We start from the raw sequence: 23089 nt of genomic DNA on the forward strand, positions 1-23089 counted from the left end.
CAGACGAGGGGACCAGTCCCTTAGTATCCGGGGAATACAGGGACAATCTCTATGGAAGTGGTCTCCTCTACATATGACACATGGCGATTTAGGCCTGGTCTGTGCTGTGTGTGGATTTTTTTCAGATGTCTTTTGCTTGCCCCCAGTCGCCTTAGGCTCTTTCTTCTTCTTCTCTTTCTTCTTCTTCTCCTTCTTCTCCATGGGAGCTTGGCTTTTGTCGGCTCTACCCTGCGAAGATGAAGGATTGGAGGAAGAGTTATAAGAAGTAGAAGGCTGGTGGGCAGCTCTAGACTGATCTAACTGTTGACTCGACTGCTCAGGAACCATGGTGGTCTGAACTACATTAGTTGAGAATAGCCAAATAGGCAGACCAATTGTCAGTCCTGGAAGCGACAATGTGGCCTTGTGGGGTGCACCAACTTCTCCCCAAGAGGAGAAAGGACTAGGATTTCCATCATGTGGAATTCCTTGGTTGGGGCGTTCCATGTTCTCAACTTAAGATCAACGCGGGAATAGGAGGTGATTATGTTCCGTTTAAAATAAATTTTATAACGACGCTTAGACACAACTTGCTTTTTCACTTTTTAAGAGTCGAGAAAAAGCTAAAGATGACTCTAGTCTCCTTCGATGTTTTAACGAACCCGAAGTGACAAATGCTCGGATGGACTTTTTCAGTTATAGAGTTTGAAAAAAGCCAAAAGAAACTGCTCTGGAGTTCTAGGCAGAGGGTGTGCCAAACTTTTCGCAAAACCACAGAATACGTTTTACGGTACGAGTGGTCGATCTTCATGAATGCTGTGTTCACTGCATTGCGATCAGTAGGGCGGCCGACACGGTTTCCTATTGGATAAAGGCTTTGTTCCTATAGGGGTCTCCCAACATATACGCGATGATACGTGGGAGCACAAGTCCGTATTGATACTTATCGCTTCACCGTGGAGGAATCACCCAACCACTCAACGTTAAGATATCACGTTTAACGACGCCGGAACACGTCTCTAGCTTAGACCTCTATGTGTTTGCATTATGTTTCAATGCGTTGTTATGTAAATTCAATTTATTTTAAGGTTGATCTTGTTTAGCAGTTTGCCTTTATGGATCACCACGAGATGTATGATAACACTCCTAAATGCAGTCTAAGATGATAAGCAAGATTTTCAATCTTTCAACTTTGAAAATCTTAACTACTGAGGGAAAAGAAAGATAACATCTTTTCACACAGATCATAGAGCACACACTAATGCACTTTTTCCTAAATCAACATGCAAGCTGTCATAATGCACATGCACAATGCAAGTATTTCTTTTCTCTTTCTTAATGTTGGCGTAATGCAAAAAGAAAGCTGTTGTACAATTTTGAATTCAATTTCAAGTGAAAGCAAAGAAGCTTGTCCAAAATCAAAAGACACCTTAAGATTTACTCGTTTCGACACTAGAAATATATAAACTCAAACCAAATGACGAAAGCAAAAGCTCAATCAACTATGAACAGCAAACAAACTAACTCTTAAGATCAAAACGACACTTTATCACAGGTCTAGATCTAAGAGGTCACAGCAAGACTGGTTCACTTTCGTTATGGGAAACTGTAAATGATATAAGAAATACACAAAGAACAAACACAGTTTATTTATACAACCAAGGCGGAATAGTGACAAGGAAAGTTGGTTTCAGATAGGCACATTGACTGGTAACAGGCAGCAAAAACAAGAGTGAAAACAGGGCAAGAAACAACAGGAAACCCCAGTAGCACAAAGCAAGACTGGTCCAGCGCAGGTGGGACACTATCTGTTTGACCTTCAGCGCAGGTAGCCCCTTCAGGAACTACGCTGAAATGCAGACAGCCTATGTACAGCCTGCACTGAAGAACGAAACTTTCGTTTCTCTTGGTTTCCGGGTCACAGATTGCTCAAAAATTCACAGTTTTTCTCAAATCAGAAGCTATCAGTCAAGGACACACTAAGGGATGACAAGGAGGATGAAAAGCTATCACTAAGAGCTCATTAGAGTCCTTGTGGATCAGCTCTTCAAATCATAAACTTGCCCAGAAACTGAGCTAGAGTAGCTGCCCTCTACTTTGTATTTGAAGGATCCAAATACAGTTCGATTCGGTACTCCCTTTGTTTATGAAATGAATAGCAAAAAAACAAATAACCAACAAGATACGTTCCCCAACGGAGTCGCCAATTTGTTGTTGGGAAAAGTATCCAATACGGAATGACCCTATCCCACTCTAAGGGTGATAGTACCTCAGCAACAACTGAATGCAAAGCTATTCAAGATTACTTCTTTATGAGATGTAAGAGAGAGGAGAAAGGGATCCACTAACCATTGTCTTCCGCTAATGGTTGATCCAATCTTCCCTCTTTGCTGCTTTCTCCCAGCTCCTTGCTCTTTCACTGGCCCAGCTACACAAAGGTCCTGCAAAAGCACAAGAAAGGGAAACTACAAGAAGCATACATCCATAATTGATTCAAGGATTAGAATAAATCAAATATACAAGCATCAATACACCATTAAGATACATGCATATAGAAGCACCTCAAATGATTTATTAATGGAAGAAGTAAAGTTCTGAGAGTGTTACAACCATAAGAGGCCCAATCCAGCAACACCTCCCAGCAGAAAGAAATCTCCTCTTCACCTCCTTCAAAGCAATCACCCAATAGTTCTATGCACAAACCAACAGCACTTCCTTACATTCACAAGATTCCACCCTCCATAGACCTCATGAGAGAGCTCTATATATAGAAGTTTTGGAGAAAAGATGAGTCAGCTTGAGACTGACATGAAGCTGACTAGTGTCCTCTCCCACTTCAGTTATTCTTTAGTTATTGAGTCCACTTGGAGTTTCTTGCTTCCACTTGGAGATCTAGATCCTCTTACTCATCACAAGGCGAATTCCCTGATCCAAGTGTCATTTTGGAAGCTTCCTGGGCAGTTGACACCTTGCAGAATGACTGTGCCACTTGGCCAATCTCGCCCAGCGTAGGTAGCCTTCATTAGATTTGACATTCAGCGCAGGTACATAGTGGAGCAGTTGACATTCAGCACAGATGCTCAGTGGAGCAGCTGACATGATCCAGAAATAGCTTTTTTTTGAGTGTTTTCAGGTGGAGAACTGATTTTCAGTGCTGTGGTTTGCTGACCTTGTTCCTCTAGGGGTAGGAACAACATGTTTAGGGACTTTGGATCCCTCAGATTATCGACATTTCATGCTTCATGCTGTAAGGCACAAAAATGTCTATAACACCTACCACAAGGAAAATGCATGTATATATGAATGGGAGTCTCTCAGTTTTAGGAACAATAACATATATCTTTAACCACCACTTTTGAAAGAAAAAAATTAACAACTATAAGGTCTTGATTGGACACTAAAAAGGAATTTAAATGAACTTACCTTTCGACCACAATTAAATTATATCTATGATGAGGCCAAACCCTTGTAGAATCATCGATAATTACTACTCCATATTACATTCCAAAAATGCTATCTAGATCTTTACTTTTAGGTAGCCTATCATCCCCATCTATATCAGCCTTGTTACCCTTCAAAATAACATGGCATGCAAATAAAGTTCATGTGGGATCAAGTACTTTGGAAATCTTTATGGAATAAACTTTATTGCCTGTTTTCTAAACATGTTGTTCATACAACATTCTTTCCTGAAACATAAATGATCAAAGAATGAATTAGATGAAATAAAGAATAGATCCATCTATTGGCGCACATAGAAGTTTCCAATTCCACATTGTAAATCAAATGATGCATGTAAGAACTACAATATGAAAAGATATTAATAGTTCAATCCAAATTATAGTAACCTTGTCCAAAACATTTCAGATGTTAGGCCACAATTTAGTCCACATTCCCATATAAGGAAAGCAAAAAATCTAATGTTGAGGTTTCTCTTGGTCTTTCTCCTCCTCCTTCCTTGGAATTTCCTCATGCACATGATCTATTTCAATAAATTGTTGCACAAAAAAAAATCATGAATTAGCAACATTTATATACCCATATTACCATGAATCAGTTCATTTACTTCACATCCCTCTTTTCCTAGGAATCACCAAAATTATAACAAGATGGTTTATATTTAATGAAACCTTAGCTAAATTTAGTAGTGTCTGATCATGGCCCAAAACAAGGCAATGTTTCTTGGCACTAAACATCTTTTTTTTTTCATCAATTCTCCATGTTGTTCCTACTGGATTGCAACTCATTTCTCTTCACCTATCCCTTCCAAGAGATGATCCACATCAACCCAAGGATTCAAATGTTTTTGTGTGAAGTGGTATTTTCATTTGAAAAACTCTATGAGGGGTATAACCATGCTAGAATACTTTGGAAGTGTTATGTCTTGTGTAGTATCTTCTTTTCAAAATTTAGAAGATTCATTGAATTCTTGATCCATGTCAATGGGGTCAATTTCTCTAATTGATTGCCCAACAAACATCTGTGATGATAGAACTCATAATGTTTTCATGTTAGAAATTTGAGCATTTCAGCAATTCTCGCAAGATTTTCTGTGAAATTATGTTCAATATTAGCCAAATAAGGAACTTGTTACAAATTTGGACCCAGATTTGTAGTTGTTGGTCCTAAAGCCATGTGTATCTACCTTCTCACTAGGATAAAATGTTTACCTATCACACTCAAGTTCACATTATCATTACTTGAATTCATGTGAAGAATCATGAGGTTTCATCTGAGGCTTCCGAAAGTCTCCAACCTACCTAAACAACAAATAAAATAAATGATGAATAATTCATCCGAAGGAATATTGGGAAACAATAGAATATATAGTTAAACAATGCAACAAGTTACATTTGAAATTCCTTAGAATTGAAGTCACAGGTTTCTCTTCCAACACAGAGAAACAATTATCCAACTTCCAAGTCATATTTTCAAAGACTACCAATTAATACAATACAAATCACCAAAGCCACATGCCTTGGGTCACTTACTTCAACCCACATATATAGAATGAAATGAAAAAAAAAATATGTATATATTTTCCACTGTTACATCTCTCAAATAGTCATTACACACAAGATACAACTCAATTAACAATGTTGAATAACCAACATGTCTTACTGTGGAAGTTCCTTGAGTGTCATGTTTGGAAGAAATTGCTAGTGTCAGAAGTATCTTTTTATGTTGTACATTTGAATTCTTTCCCAGATGTAGAAACAAATTCCCTACTAGGACCTTACTAGGGAGGATTTGTCTATTGACACTGATAAGGATTTTGTGCAGGCTGTGCTCATAAAATTCTATTGTTCTTATTTAATGAGGTGTATAAGCATAGTTGGGTTTACCATTATATCAATAAATACAAAATGTCTATTTTATTTCTCTTATCTCTTCCTTACCTATAGATGGAATAATTGGATTTAAACTGATATCTGTACTATTTGATTGAATTTGATTGGCTTCAAAAACAAGGTCCAATGAAGTACTTTCCTGATAGAATCATTCAGTTTTTTGTCTTGTGTTTCTATTTTCAATAGTGACATTTTGTGTGTGTAGAAAAAATAATATTGCTATAACTTCTCAAATTAGTGAACCTTGATTGGTCTCCATTATTGTCTATTTCCATTTCCCATTTATGATCCTAGTTAGTAGGTGTTGGAATAATGTTATTATGTTCAAGCCAACCACCACATCTAGATGTCACAACTAAATGGGCCATGGATAAACAAGTGTGTTCCTAGCATGGATCCCAGATCTAGCATAACCTCTTGATTTTTGTATCCACCTATCAGAGTAGTGAGGCATAACACCTTTCCACATCTCTTCTTTTGAACCCAGTGCAGAGGTAATTCATCATCTTAAATGGATGGATTAAATATGTGCAAGCAGAGACCTTCACTTTATTGTTGACTTATAATCCTCCAATATTATGAGGAAATTATTCAACCAACCTTGGACATCGTCCTATGTGGGGTGCAGAGGGGTATTATGGCACCTGCTCAGTAACCTTCCCATTGATATGTGTAGCACTAGAAGAGCCCCAATTCCCATCTCCCATGTCAAGATAGTGTCCTTGATCAAATTCATTCCATATTTGTAGTATTTCTTCCACTGAAATGCACCAAATGCGACAACATCCAACTAATATTTTTGGATCTGTTCAAGAACCACAGTGCCCACATATACACCCATTTTAGCACACCCTCTGGCCACACTTTTGGTGAGGCCTTGTAGACAAAATCTCACTCTGCTACCATGTTGTGGCTAGATTCTATAAATAAATAAAGAACAAACTCTTGGATCCTTAATCAAGAGACCAAATTCACAAGGTACCCACTATAATTTGTTTTGTCATTATCCCCATATGTTGTATTTCAAAAAGCTAGGTGCATTATAAAGCGCCTTAAAAATAGAGACACACATTATGTGCCTAAAGATGATGTGACACTAAATTAGTCCATGAATCCAAGTTGTATAATAGCCTTGCTATAGTGTATCAAAACCAAGACAGAATGAAACTCAGAACCGACCAACCTCATTCTAATAGCACGTTGAAAACTGAACAGACCCGGAAAAAAACCCAGAACCTATCCTAGGTCAATGAGTTGGTCTACCTCTAAGTCATATGCCATTTATTATGGGGTACTCTAAAATGATGGGTTGCTTTCAATCTATTATATGCATTTTGTTTTGTAGAAGTGTAGCTTTCTCTCTCTAATGAGGAATAGGACCAATCAATTTCCAAAACTCCACAATTTCACTATGGTGATCAGTATGATTCCTAAGTTGTTTAGAATTATGGGAATCTTGCATAAGATCATCATCTGACTTGTGCTTCCTATCAAGAAATATTCCTACAACATGTTCCTTGTGATAACATTAGAATCAGTAGGGAAAGGATTTCAACAACCTTTCACCTAGGATCTCTATTCTTTGGTTGGATTTTCTGAGAAGACCTAGTCATTAGATTTATTAACTTCCCTATCTCAACTGCACCCTTAATACTATGGATAAATGGTACTTCTAGCTCCTCTAAAGAAATAGTTTGAATATTTAACCCCACAACATTCGATTCCATGTATGAGTTCAATTGTGGAATTATGGAATCTACTGTTCATATATACATTGATCAAGCTAAATAAATAGACACAAAGTTTAGACATACAAAATCTTTTGTATAACAAAACTATTGGAAAGGAGCATATATTTTCACTTAAGTTCGAGCTTTATTTAACTCTTATATCTTACAATGGATTCATATTATCTAATTTCATATGGTACATTAGGATCCTTCCTGATATAGAACAATTATAACACCCAAAATTCCATAGTTCCAACCAGATATTGGGAAAAGGACAGATTTAGAAGAAGAACAAATATGCCAAAAGAGTATTTTCTTTATAACATCCAATGACCCATCCAATTAAAAATGGCTAATTAGTAGATCTCGAACAATGGTTGCACCATACTCAGAACTGTCATTGCTACTAATTGCAATTGGAGAGTCATGTATACTATATTGCTTGCTTTTGGAGGCTCTTGCTCAAATAGTATCCTGAGATGAGTTTGACATGATGGTCATATGAGGTTGGAAGCTACTTGGTGTAATTTTCCTTAAATCCTAAAGACAAAAGAGCATAAATGCCATTTTTTATCAATTTTTATTGAAGCTTCTGCATACAATAGATGTTCTCACAATTGCAACACAAATATGTTCCATCAATATGAATTATCAAATGTTGCAAGGAAAATTGCATTCATTTTAGGCAAAAGAAGAATATGACATTAAGGTCCATGCGAGGAAAAATTATGCAGACAAGGTTGTTGAGTCAATACTTACCATGTGTTTCAGAACCATAACAAAGATTGGCTTTGAGAGTGTCCTCCCAAATACAGTGCTCTCTTGAGATGACATTGAATTCACTGTCTCTTAGGGTTGCAAGGTGGCATTGAAAGAATTAGTTGATTGCTTTACTATACTTTGAGAGAGAGATCTCATTTCATCTATACCTTTCTCTACAATCTTGCTGCCAAGTGAAATGGGCATTGTCACGCTGTGAATGCCATTACCATGTATTTTGGTATTCTGCAAACTAGACCTATCACCAGTAAGGTTGTCATACCAAACTCTCTCTTGCTCTATTCGCTGACCATGACTGTCTTCTCAGACTGCTTACAGTAGGAGCTTCAGTTGTACATCGCAAAAAGTTGGGGGTTGCAGGTCTACACCTATTAACTAAAGCTGTATTTTCTAGCATTGTGGTCCTTAAATTTGGAGGTGTTCCACCTGAAAAAGTAGGCATTAAAGAAGGCTTCAAAGGATTTGTTTTCACTTTGAGAGAAGTTCCTTGTGGCATTACTGAATTTCTAGATGACATGATGCTAGCTTTTCTCACAGAAGAAGGCTCTAGCGGAGGAACTGAATTCTTTTGACTTAGTTTTGTCATGGAAGATTGAAACAATGGTTTTGATAACTACATGGATGACCTTGGTTAGGACTTTGATGTAGACAATACTAACTTTGAAGATGTGTTAGAAGACCTTGAAGAAGATGCAGAGTTTGTTGTTGTCACTAAAATTTTCTATGTTTTTGGCTTTGATCCAAACACAATTGACCTTGACGAGAGGACTGAAGACCTTGAAGAAGCTTTATATTTGGTTTTTCTCACTGAAGGTTTTCGTGTGGTTGTGTTTCTTAAACCATCATTACCATAGGACGTCTTTGATGCATAGATTCTTGACCTTGATGAGGGGATGGAAGACCTTGAAGAGGCTACAACTTTTGGTGACATCACTGATGGTTTCTCTATTATTGTGTTTGTTAAACTTTTTATCCTAGAGGAGGGTGTTATCCAACGTGAATTTGAAACCCCCCTCACAGTTTTCAATGAAGGTTCTATCTAAATGTTAGGGAGATGCACATTATATAAAGTCAATCTCATGTATCAAAAACTTCATAGACATCCCAAAAATTGAAACAACCTATTATATGTTAAAATATTACTGTTTTGGTGTGGCTCATTGTTATTTCTCCAAATGTGAAGAGAATGACAACAGAGTGGCCATAATGAGCTATCATCATTACCTCCACAAGTCTGTAATCATCAAGCATTGATTTTATTGTTTTCTTCCAATAAACAACATCACCCCTAGTAGATCGAATTCGTGTGAGATGAGAATCTTCCATATGGACAAGAAGCCCAGTTCTCTGGCTAAAATAGCCAAAGAGAACATGTCTAATAATCTCAACAGGGCCATCACTTCTAGCCTTTAAGGTTGATGGATTTGCACAAATCTTAAGAACAAAGCAGTCTTCCACATTTATTTGCTTGTGTCTAATGCATCAAGCATCAGAAAACATGGTTGTAGTGGTTCTTGGATCCAAGCCCTGAACCAAACACAAGATTTCAGGACTTAAACACCACAAAATTTATTTATTCAAACTAGAAATGAAGTAGAAATATAACTTCTAAATTCATAAAAATGTGGATTTTGTACTTTATCAAGAACTAAGTATGAATGTAGGCTTTGGTAATTGGGTAATGAAAAACTGATAAAATTGAACACTACGAAAATTGAAATTTGGCAATAGGTAGTGTGTAATTTCACTAAAGCTATCAAACACATATTCTAGATATCCTAAACATATAGGAAATATTAAACACGTGATCCATCAAGTTCTACTTTGGCCAGGTTACAGAAATAATCGTTCCTATGAAATAGGAACAAGAAACACAGGTTTTAGAACCTATCTAAGAGTTGTCAATTAAATAAATAAATCGTAACCTAAAACTTAAAAAAGCATCTCAAATATTACTTGAGTGAAAACACTAAATCTATTAAAATATGGTAAAATCTAAAATTACCAATCCCTTCAACTATTAAAGAAAAACAAGAAGAAAGCACCGAGAGGACCGCAAATAATAGTATAGTAGAGAAAAGGAATAGTATCTCAGCAACTATAATTGCAAGGCATAAATTAATATCATATATTCGAATCGCAATGCTAAAAGAAAATTCCAAATAACATAAAAGTAGAGACAACACTGTATTACACAAGTAAACATTGTTAATGGAAAGATGCAACACGGATTGGAAGAATCATGTCTTTATCAGTGAAATTTCATCAAACCATTGAACAATTTGATGTTGACAATCGGCTATAATTTGTACTCTGTGACCCAGGGGCATATGTACTCTAATCATTTGTATTGTTCAGTGCTGAGGTAGATCTAGAATGTCTAGGACACATATGACTAGTGCCCATATGATCTACATTATGATTTTGCCACTATGGTAGCAGGTTTCTCGTTGTTTTCAAGCTACACCAAGCTGGTAATTAATTCACTTCAAAGTTCAGACTACTGTGATTTTGGGTAAAATCAGGGTCCAATTCAATCACCAGTTATAAAAGAACATTGTTAGTCAGTGCCATGGTTTCGTAACTTGAACAAGACAACATTGTTGCAAACTCCCCAAGCTTTCCCTAGCTGCGAACAACTCAGAAATCCATGTTCTCATTACTTTCATGTTGAATATGACCAAGAGCATATTGGGTAGTTGGGTTTGTAGAAATTTTGAATAATATGACACTTATTCATAGAGATTATCCTGATTATACACTATTTTCGTAATGCATGCATAATACATAACCTCCTCTACGTTTGATCATCAATTTGCAGTATTCAGAAACAATCACATGCACACATTGAAGCATCAATCACACATATCAACATAGTATATCACGGGGAAAGCATACAACTGAAAAACCCCAAATATCTGTATATTAAATTGATTGAGCACATGTAACAACACATAGTACAATACTCCTCACAAGTACTCAGTACTATCTCCACCTGTTACACACAAACTAGCTCAGATCTGAATCAATCACAGGTTTAAATCTCCTCCACTGCTTGCCTGCCTCCACTGCGCAATCCTGCATGAGAATGGATGAGAATGGCTGATCCAAACCCGTATTTCCCTTGGCTGAACCATGCAATCCTCATTGGCAATACTCAATCCATTGATTATGCAAATCTCATGCACAACTATAGTCACAACTGACAGCTATCTTGCCCTTTCACTCACCTCTAACACTTGTCTCCACTGAACTGTCCATGCACTGAGTTAATTGATGTATTATTTAGTTGATTTATGAGTTAATAATTAGTGAATTAATTAATAATTAATTCACATCACTCATCACTAGTGTATTCTGCAGTTAGACTAACTAGTTTAACCAAGTCAAACTGAACACAACTCCATCAACTCCTCAATCAACTCCACCAAAACTCAACCACTTGAGTTCTAACTAAAGTCCACCATGCAGTAGCTCAACTGAATCATAAGAAAAGCATATTTCCTTCTGACAGCTACATGTGCCACATCTGTAGCTCAAACTGAAGTGATCCAAGAGGATAAGATAATGTTTATAGTCCAAATATTATTAAGAGCTAATAATATTCGACTGTTCTATTTTTAGCCTGACAGTCTAAAAATAGACTCCGCCCATATGTCTAAGAATAGAAGTCCATCTATTTTTACCAACATGACCAATCATCCACAAATAGCATCCTGCAACTCATAGACCATGATCCATATGTCTAAACCTAGACACAGTCTAAAAATAAACTTTGCGCCAAAAATAGCCTGCGGGCCCACTTAGTGAAGGCGACTCCTTTCCACTAAGCTCCATCATCTTGTTGCATTTTCAACACTCCCTCTCAACAAGATATGGATTATCTGCAACCCCTTTCCTGCAACTCTGGAATGTTCTACATGCAACACATTTGCCCAGTCCACTTGCTCCAACAACACTTGGAACAAAAACACTCCCAACTGACCACTCTGTTGGGCTAGGAACATACTCTGATGCTGAAGCTCTACCTGCTGCTGAAAAGTGATACCTCTCCGACATCTGCACTACTGCAACATCTCCATGCATCTCGCACCATTGCACACCTCTCTGTGCCAACTAGCACTGTGCAAAACACTTGTGCCTCTCGCATTACTGCAACCTGCTAGCTATGCGCTGTCCTGGGATTCCCTACACTCTTGCTCTCTCTGCCACTCCATCCGCATCTGTCTCTACCCAATCAGTCAGTTCCTGCTACTCCACATCGGGGCTCCCGTAGCAAGGTCTCATCCAAGAGGTTGGGTACCTCAAGGATCCTTCCCCTCCTCCTTGGGACGATCAATCCACATCACCCCACCTCCTACCTGGAGGTATGGCTGCATGCGATCCCTTAACCCACCAGGCTTGAGGTTTCCCCTTATTGGAGGTCTCTACATGAGTAGATGTCTCTCTCGATCTCCTCTCAGCTTCCCTTGTTGTGGCTACTCCACAACCTCCTGAAGCTACTACACCAATCGTGGCTCCTCCACAATCGTCTGAGACTTCTTCTGGCTTTGTATATTGAGCGGTAATATACGCTCCCTCTCAACCACCAAGTCTCCATCAGTTGCCTCGCTTCTCAAGGCTTTGCATGCATCTTGAACCTCAAGAGCATATAGGTTCTTGACCTGTGAACCAATCTGCTTCACCTGTCTAGTGATGATGTGTCTAAGGAAAACCTTTCCCTTACTAAAGACTACATCACAGCCTGTCTTTCAGCATCGTGATCAACACCAAGTTTCTCTTTAGTCCTGGTACATACTTGACATCGATCAAGCTAAGGCGAGTTCCATGCTCCCTCTGAAAAATAACTGTGTCTACACCTGAGACACTATACTTCTCATCATTACCCATCGCTATGAGTATCTGGAGATCTTTCTCCTTCAAAGTACTGAACAAACTCTTGTCACCAGTCATGTGGAAAGAAGCTCCACTGTCAAGAAACCAACCACTTCTCACCATGGATGAAACCATGCATGCGAAGAGTGTATTCCAACTCAAACTGTGAAGCAAGTGCCTGACCTTCAGATCCTTCCCCAGATCCCTTCTTGGATTTCCTCCATGGACAATTTGCAGCATAATGGCCCACCTCATGACAGAAAAGCATCGCACTTTCAATTTGTCAACCTTCTTCCCATCATTGGAAGAACTGGATTTGGAAAGAGAAGCCTTCTCCTTCCCCTTCTTTGCTTTGGAAACCAAAGCACAATTTTCTTCATCATATGCCTTTGATGAAGATCCGTCCCTGGTATTCCTTCTGATCTCCTCTTGCACAAGATCAGACCAAAGTCTCTCTCATCCTGGAAATTTCTCCCAACCATTGATAGAGTCCTGATAGGAATTCCAACTCTTCGGAAGACCAAGGAGAGCCAAGCTCACCAAGTCCTCATCATCAACAAACACCCCCACACTTCCCAGCTCATCCCAGCATTGGGTGAACTTCGTGAGATACTTGGGCATACTATCTCCATTCTCACACTTAATGTTTTTGAGTTTATCCTTGAGCGCCAACTTCATCTGGTCACTCTTGCTTTGGAATAAATCTGTCAACGCTTCCCACATCAAGTATGGAGAAGCCTTTCCATTCAGGCTGGATACAATGTGATCGTTCACGCCCTCCAACAGAATCCTTCGACACTTTGCTGTCTTCTTTTGCCAATCCTCAACGCGAGCAGCATTAGTAGGCTTTGGGACCTCAGCATCTATGAACTCCTTCAACCCATTATCATCTAACACCGCCTCCATCCTGTCTTTCCATGCAATATAATTCAAGCTACCTTCAAGGGAATACTCCAATCACAATCCTTTGAAAGACATTTCAACTTTGACACCAAGAAAACACTGCTACAAATTCGAATTCCACCAGCTCAAAACTCAACTGCTTCTAATCTAAAATTCGTGAGAACAAAGTATTTCTCGTATAGAGATTGACTGTATGGGCATTCACCAGATACCTCACCTTCCAAAAGAAGGATGAATCTAGAGGTTACCTGGCTCGATTACGGACTCTGCCTGAAGAAACAAAATGTAACCACTTTCTGAATAATAGCTCTGATGATCAACTCTGCTCCGATACCATGTATAAATTTTGAATAATATGACACTTATTCACAGAGATTATCCTGATTATACACTATTTGCGGAATGCATGCATAATACATAATCTCCTCTACGTTTGATCATCAATTTGTAGTATTCAAAAACAATCGCATGTGCACATTGAAGCATCAATCACACATATCAACACAGTATATCACGGGGAAAGAATACAGCTGAAAACCCCCAACTATCTGTATATTATATTGATTGAGAACATGTAACAAAACATAGTACAATACTCCTCACAAGTACTCAGTACTATCTCCACCTGTTACACACAAACTAGCTCAGATCTAAATCAATCACAGGTTCAAATCTCCTCCACTGCTTGCCTGCCTCCACTGCGCAATCCTACATTAGAATGGATGAGAATGGCTGATCCAAACTCGTATTTCCCTTGGATGAACCACGCAATCCTCATTGGCAATAATCAATCCATTGATTGTGCAAATCTCATGCACAACTATAGTCACAACTGACAGCTGTCTTTCCCTTTCGCTCACCTCTAACATCTGTCTCCACTGAACTGTCCATGCAATGAGTTAACTGATGTATTATTTAGTTGATTTATGAGTTAATAATTAGTGAATTAATGAATAATTAATTCACATCACTCATCACTAGTGTATTCTGCAGTTAGACTAACTAGTTTAACCAAGTCAAACTGAACACAACTCCATCAACTCCTCAATCAACTCCACCAAAACTCAACCACTTGAGTTCTAACTGAAGTCCACCATGCAATAGCTCAACTGACTCATAAGAAAAGTGTATTTCCTTCTGACAGTTGCATGTGCCACATCTGTAGCTCAAACTGAAGTGCTCCAAGAGGATAAGATAATGTTTATAATCCAAATATTATTAAGAGCTAATAATATTCGATTGTTCTATTTTTAGCTTGGCAGTCTAAAAATAGACTCCACCCATATGTCTAAAAATAAAAGTCCATCTATTTTTACCAACATGACCAATCATCCACAAATAGCATCCCACAACTCATAGACCATGATCCATATGTCAAAAAATAGACATAGTCTAAAAATATACTTTGCACCAAAAATAGCCTGCGGGCCCACTTAGTGAAGGCGACTCCTTTCCACTAAGCTCCATCATCTTGTTGCATTTTCAAAAGGGTTATCTATAATTTTCATTAGACATTCCAGCGAGATTCCAATTTGGATTAGACTTGGATTAGGTCCCCTCTTTGTTAACATTTTGATTTTGATTTTTTGAGCTGGCAAGCTGGGATTGAAACATCTATACATTTATTAGGTACCTAGTTTCTCATTTTTACTTGGGAGGTCTGTGTTTACCATCACCATTGCCATATTGTGAAAAATTACCACAGCATTGTGTTGCATGTGGGAATTGCGAGCTGAATGTTGCATTGGCATGAATGAAATGTTCCCAGTTTTGCAATAAAAGCCTCCTTGCTTGGATTTTTTTGACCAAATTCATCCTTTATATCCTTTCTCATCCCCTTCGATTGATTCTTGTCTTGGGAGGCCTGAATCACCAGTTGTTTTCCATCCTACTAGACCCCATTCCTAGGAGGACTGGGCCTTTGCATCTACCAACATGTAGATACCAGAGTGGTGAAGGTGATCTATGAGGTTATATGACAGAGTGTAATATTCACCTAAGAAAAGCCATGGGTCTAGACTCTAGGCCCAACTTTACTTGTTGGCCATTACTAATGGGCCAAACTGTCTAGTTGCCAATGAGTGGGAAGGAAAGAACTGAGGCTTTCCATGTGTTGGAGCCTTTTGTGGATTTTCATGGCTGGAAGAACTAGTTTGAGAAAGAAATGGAGGGAATATATTTGGCTTTAAATGTCCTTTCCCCATAGGGAGGTGTTGTGCACAAGATACCATAGACTTTGAGCCATAAGGGCTTTGCTGAAGGTGTATATGTTTTTGAATCCTTGACTTCCCAGGGATTTTGGAAGAGATGTTTTCTTCCATTTAACCAAAGGAATTCTATCAATGCATTTTTTCCCTGACCAAAGGAATTGGAAACATGATTTTCTGATCTTTGTTAAGATGAATTTTGGAAATATGCTATGGAACACCAATACACTGAAATGATTTCGAGGAACTCCTTGATAAGAATGAATCTATCCCCTCAGGATAGTAGTTTATTTTCCCAACAAATTATTCAAGATTCGATTTTCTAGTGTAGCCATAGCTAGTCTGCAAAACAATACCCTAGGGACTTGAGTAAGAAGCCAAGGTACTTGAAGCCCAACTTAAAGGAAGAATGAGGGAAAGGGAAGTATTGTTCAACAAGGGACCTTTTCAGGCTTGGAAGTAGGTTGGGAATGTAGTTAAGATTTATTTGGGTTAATCAACATTCCTGTGGCACTTGAAAAGTAAGTCCATTTCCAACTAGCCTTGAGTGCTTCAGGATATATCAACAATATTGTGTTGAGACAAGAAGAAAAAGAAAGGGACCTGATAATATTTTGAATCGCCAACTCCAGTAAGATACTTCTACTTGAAGAACTGGAAACATGGTCTCACACACTGTAAATGGCCCAGTTGCAACAAATTTAGCATAAACCACGGGATAACACTGCCAAAGAACAACTCCAATGTGGTAGGAGGAGTAAAGGGAAAAAAAATGAATGGATTTGTTTGACAAGAACCATGTCATATCATTGTATCAACAACCACTTCTCAAAATCAGATTATCCTTGAGAAGTTTCCCACTCTAAAATGTTATTGAAAGTTAAAACTGAAATATTCATAAACATGGAGAAACCTAACCACAAAACTAAGAAACCTTCTGCAACAGTGAGGAAACTTTTTTCATGCAAGAAAAATCGTAAGAGAAAGCACACATACCAAAGGTGACCAGGGATTTGGATCGGGCATTATAAATGGAAAAATATCTGATGGTTGCATCACTTCTAATTGCAAGAAATGGTCTACTACTTTCTCAAACTATAGATCAAATAGCAACAGAAAACCAACCTGTGCACGGACAAAAGCAAGCCTCTCCTTAGCATGCTCCTCTTCCCCCTATTTATGCACTCCTCTACTGGTAGACTGCCTCATCATAGCTCTTTTTCCTCAAGATTTCCTTTAATTATTCTTCTATAGATACTTGTTGCAAGAAACTTACCTGATAAAAGCTTCAATTAGCATTGCGTTGCGAGGAATTATGCAAGAAAACTACACTATTTTGGAGTCATCAATCCATAACATAAAAATGGATAGGTTGCAAAGGATGCTTTCTTGAGTCGACCTGATTTCATAAACATGTTTAAGAAAGGATTCCTCTCGAGAAGTAGACGAGATAGGTTAAGATAATTTTATTCATATCCATCAAAGGTCCACAAAAGCAGGTCAATGGGACTAAAAATGGTAAATCCAGTGTAAATTCAATATGGGAGAGATATGGCAAACCTGGCTCCAATTTTGATATTGCTTTTTTTTTCCAAAATGAAAAAAGCAAGATAGTATATTAATATCTTCAGAAATAGGGATTACAATGATATTTTCAAATTCCACATCAATAATGTTCCATCAATAGAGTTTCCATATAGCAATCCAACCAAAAACAACTAAATACAGACATGTATGAAAGAAATATGCAGCCCAAAATCTGTTTATGCCAAACCAGGGTAATATACTAGTATCCATATCAATATCAAAATAGAGGAAGTTTTAAAGTATTTAGCATGACAACTGCATCTACAAGTTGTAGAACCATCCGAGAAAAAGATGAAAAACAAAAACAATAGTGAGAAGTAGAGATAAAAAAAATTACACAAAAAGGAAAGAGGGGAAGGAGAAATCATCCAGGTAATGTAAAGTCACATATGTCTATGACTTGTTGTTCCAGTATAATGTTTAAGTGCATTTTCCCAGTTATACCATTCAAGCCCCTCTTCGATAATTCATCTACATCCATATTATGTTCCCGGCCAATATGCCTGATGGTGGAGTTTCTGAGTTGAGTCCAAAGAAGTTTAATTCTCCTCAGCCAGCCTTGTAATAATGGGTTTGTGATGTTTGCATTGTCCATTAATTGATCAATGATAATTTTAGAATCCCCGTGGATATGAATATGAGGAATATCAAGGAAATTTGCAAACCATAAGAGTCCCCATAAGGCCATTGCTTCAGCCTTTGTGTTAGTGCCCCTGCCTCCATGCCAGAAAGTCCTGTATATCAATGTCTCTGAGACGACAAGCCAAAACCCACAACCACATGTGTGTCGTTGAGCAACACCATCAAAAAAACCAACTGGGTATACCATCTGAAGTTCCGTCCTCTTTTGACGAGGAATATTGGAGAAAATTTCATTGGATGTATGCAGTGTGTGACTTATTAATACATAATCAATGATCTTATAGAAATTTTCAGTGCCATTCTGAAAGATGCATCTGTTCCTCCATTTCTAGATTTCCCAAAAGAGAATGGGCAGGATAATTCTCCAGGCAGACTTTTGAGAGCTTCACCACTGTATACAATCTACAATACATGTATGTTGTATGTATGTGAAACCAAAATATGTAGATAGTCATTTCCATACCTGGATTGTGTGCTGACATGTAAGGAAAATATGACAATTATTTTTTTATGCCTCTTTACATATAACACTGATGCAAGGTCCATGCCAATTCTGCTTTTGTAAGTTGTCCCATGTAATATTTTTGTTATGAAAAACTAACCATGTAAATAGAATGATTTTATTTGGTATATTAGTGTTTTGGAGGTAAGTCCCCTCTGCGGACAAAGGTGATCCCTACTAGCCCAAATAGGGTCTAGCAATAATCAAACAACGCTAACATGCAGGTTCCTAATTGAAAATTAAAGACCGATGATGAGGGCCTACCTGGATTCCAACGCTAGTACTTGTAGAAGAGTCGTCGCTCCCATTCCTTTGCTCCGGCTAGTCACAATCCCCACGATCCTCGTGAACGGACACCTGCACATGCAAAGAACGATACAAACATAAGCATAAAATCCAATAGATGCAACTATATATCAGTCAGAAAGGATATAACTCAATCACCATTATAAAGACAATAAGAGTGGAACCATAATGATAGTCGTCTATTATTGATAAACAAAGAAGAATACAACCATAGTTCTGACGTCAAATCCTTCTCAAGAGGGTCCAGCCAGCAAGTTCCTCAAGCATTCACCCTTGAAGATAGGTCTCCCAAGACAAAACTCTCTCACTCAAAAGTTCACACAAGATCAAAACACTTCACAACCTTCCTTAAGCTCTCTAACAATCCCACACTTATCACACCAGCTACCTATCAAGCTCACAACATTATCAGCAACACTCCAAAGACTATGAATTCCAAACTAGCAGCTCAGAGTAATGGTGGAGGCTTAAATAGGAGAACGAGTCTCCATGAATGGTGGGAAGATGAGCTTATCTCCAAGGAAGGTGGCTCAAATGATGAAACAGACATGCCAGAGAAGGGAGGGTGACATATACAAGGCCAACAACCAGGTCTGGAGTCATCTGGAAGGCCGGCTGTTAGAACAAACTCGCCCAGACTGGATCATCGCGGGTACATAACTGTACTGGAGCGCTGACATCGCTACTGCATAATGGAGAAGGTCATGTCATCGCGATCAAATATAAGCAACAGTCGCACTGTCTCATGAAATCCGACCATCGCGGGAATCACGTGTACTTCCGCGATGGTTGTGCGTTCGGTCTGTTTTGGAGTGCTCATCAACGTGTTTATTTTTACAACAGTCGCGATGATGAAAAAACTTTGGCAAAGTGGGTCATTTCGCAACATCAGAGAGCATGAGCATGAATGATTTGGACTCATGACACAGTAGGAAGACTGGGATGAAGGCAGTGACAAATTACTGTGTAACAATTAGTTTTCCAGAAAGCAAATAAAACATGTTTCTCAATCAGTAATGTATCCTCAGAACAGAGAGAGGTATATATCTGCAACTTGGATATTCTCATTCTTCATCTTCCCATTCCACACTTGTTTATCATGATTTCCAGAACGGAAAATCCCGAGTTGTTTCATCTCAACAATGATGTGATCCCGTTCCAGGATCCAGTGTCCAGGTAGGTCCAGTTCCTGTGCGGTCTTCTAGACTAGGTATGTTCCTCTCCATAGAGTAATAACTTGACTCTAGAAGAATATGCCTCTTCTGTTTAGAGAAGACAAGAGTTGTTCCATAATCATATCCGAATTTCCAGTACCCAGAATGTGGTCAGAGCCTATAAGGATGTTGTGTCTAGAGCCAATGTTCCAAGCCAGATGTTGTAGGAAGATCTTAGTGACTCTTTTGAATCTGAGCTAGATAGCTGATCCATTGGAGACATCAATGGAGCCTCTTCCGAACCAACTAATAAAATTTATATTCTTTAAATATTTATGTTTGATGATTAGACTCCATGTACCCATCCCAAATATACCTCTCCAAAGTGACTTAATTAATAATGCCCATCCAAATCGATGAAGGTCAAGAACACCCCATCCCGCCATGGTTTTTGGTAGAGTAATCCTTGATAATTTGGACAAGTGAAATTTCTTATGATCATAACTACCCCCCCCGCCCCAAATAAAATTTGTCATAATACGGTTGAGGGAATGGATGATGGCAACAAGGATATGATACAAATGGGCCCAATATACCCCGAGTTGGTTAAGGACAACTTATGTAAGGATGACCCGACCCCCAGGGATAAATTCCTATACTCCCACCCATATATCTTCTTGAAAAATCTATCAATAAGCCAAGACCAATCTTCATTTTTATAATTGCATGGTTTGATATGGTAACCCATGTATTTCATGCCTTGTCCCATCAACCCACCTTCAATTCCAAATAGATTTTTGATATAGGAAATTATGTCCAAGTCACAACTCCCATTGTAGATGATAGATTTCTGAGCATTCATAAACAGACCAGTAGCATTTTCAAATTTCCTAAAAATATGGAAAAGGAATAACCATGTAAAACGATGCAACATACCCATAATGAGCACATCGTCGACAAAAGAAACCATGAGAAATGTTGATGTTGCGGCCCATTCTCAAAGCCTGGAAATGATCATGCTCCACCGCTTTAGAAATATGCAGGCTCAAACCATCCATAGCCAGGATAAATAACAGTAGTGACAAAGAATAGCCCTATCGTAGACCACATCCGGCCCAGAAGAAATTTGTGGGGTATCCATTGATGATCATAGAATAATCCACATTTATCACACATGCCATAATCCATTGTACACATTTGTGATGTAAGCCAATTTTGAATAGGACCAGCTGAAGATACCCCCAATCTAGGCAGTCTTAAGCCTTCTTCAGATCAACTTTCAGGATGCCAGCATTTAGATTTTTAGAATGTATCAAATGCAAGAATTCTTGTGCATTTGCAATGGCGTTGTGAATTTCTCAGCCTTTTAGAAATCGGTGTTGTTCAGGGGATATATGGCGCGAAATAGTATTTCACAGATGTCCGACAATGATTTTTGATACCACCTTGTAGATGAGGTTGCATAGTGAGATTGGTCTGAAATCTTCAAAATAGGTAGGAGGATGTCACTTCAGGATGAGGGCGATATAAGTGGATTTTATGCGCTGGTGCACATATCTAGAGAGTCTAGATTCCTCCACCATATGCAAAAGATTGTCTTTGAAGAGATAAAAAAATCAGCGAAAAACTCCACGATCCACCCATCCGATCCTGGGCTTTTATCACCCTTGAAAGATTTAAGGACAGAGAGTAATTCTTCCTTAGTGATACAACTATAAAAAGCATCATTTGATGCTTGATCAACCATTTTCGAGTAGTGCTCAATCCCCTAGATGAGATCTTCAACAACAATGTTGTTGCTACGCTCATATGCCTCTTTGAAATGACTGATCGTAGCATTTGAGATATCATTCTATGATTGGATATGGTTTCCATCAGCATCGTAAATCCCCCATATAGAATTTTTGTTGCATATCTAGTTTGCAAAATGATGGAAAAAATTTGTTATTTTGTCATCCTCATTTATCCAGAAAGCGCGGATCTTAAGGCTTCTTCAAAATCTAAGAGTTGCTTCCTTTTTATTTCTAACTCCAGAATGTGTTATCGGGTAGCTTCTAGAAGATTGTTCGTGGCCATCAATGGGAGGAGGAGGTCTAGTTCACTTTGAATGTCCTTAATCTCTTTTTTCATGATTTGGATTTTTCTCTTTTGCCAGATTTTCACTTCTCTATGAAGAGTCTCCAGTTTGTCTATTATATGATCCATAGGGGTGGCAACAAAATCCCCCACACGGTGCCATGTATCCCTTACCAGAGAATTAAATTCCAAATCTTCCAACCATGTTATGTTAAATTTAAATGGCATGCCCAGCCGCAACATCAACTTTTTCCACACAAGTGTAATAGGCCTGTGATCAGATAAAAAATTACTGATAATTTCCATATGCATGTCCCCAAAACGATCTATCAACTGTTCATGCATTAGGAAACAATCAAGTCTCTTGGCGACATATGCCTCCCTAGTGCGTCCATTGTCCCAAGTGGGTGCCATTTCTTCTAGGAAAATGTCCACAAAGTTGTATGCTAGAAGAGCATCACAGAACATACTCGCCAAGGGGTCAATCTTTCTGGTATGACCCCAAACTTCCTCCAGGGAAAAGGTGCAGTTTAGATTACAAGAAATGATGAGGGAGGTGAGCTCCATTATACCAGAAGAAAACAGATGGTTCCATAAAATAGACATATATCCTTATGCAGCATAGGTATTTAGAATATGAATATGACTACCCATACCACGGACATGGCCTTCAAGGAGAATTCTAGCGAAACATATCTAAGCTTTGAAAATGACCCATATAGGGTCCAAAATAGCCACTAAACCACCAGAGAGACCCACAGTCACAGTAGCTGTCATGTGCCATTCCGAGAGCATTTTCCAGAAATACTCTATAACCTGTGGAACGGAGTGCATGGATTCTTGCAAGAGAATGATATGGGGGTGGAGAGAGGAGAAGATACTCTTGAGGGCCCAGTATTTTGGGTTAGCCCCCAAACCCTAAATATTTAATGATAGAATGAAAGCCATGGAGACACCTACCCGGGCAACCGTGCTCTACTGGCTCGTGAGGGGGGGG

The 23089-nt window shown here is 38.6% G+C and overlaps 1 pseudogene; it reads right to left on the reverse strand.

Moving 5' to 3' along the window:
- Positions 1 to 3398: 3398 nt before the first annotated feature.
- Positions 3399 to 4279, reverse strand: LOC149152209 (RNA polymerase II C-terminal domain phosphatase-like 3 pseudogene; annotated as a pseudogene).
- Positions 4280 to 23089: the final 18810 nt, after the last annotated feature.

This window comes from Pinus tabuliformis, chromosome 9 (genome assembly GCF_031772625.1).
Source record: "Pinus tabuliformis cultivar Carrire ecotype Pingquan chromosome 9, CPIR1, whole genome shotgun sequence".
Classification (NCBI taxonomy): Eukaryota; Viridiplantae; Streptophyta; class Pinopsida; order Pinales; family Pinaceae; genus Pinus; species Pinus tabuliformis.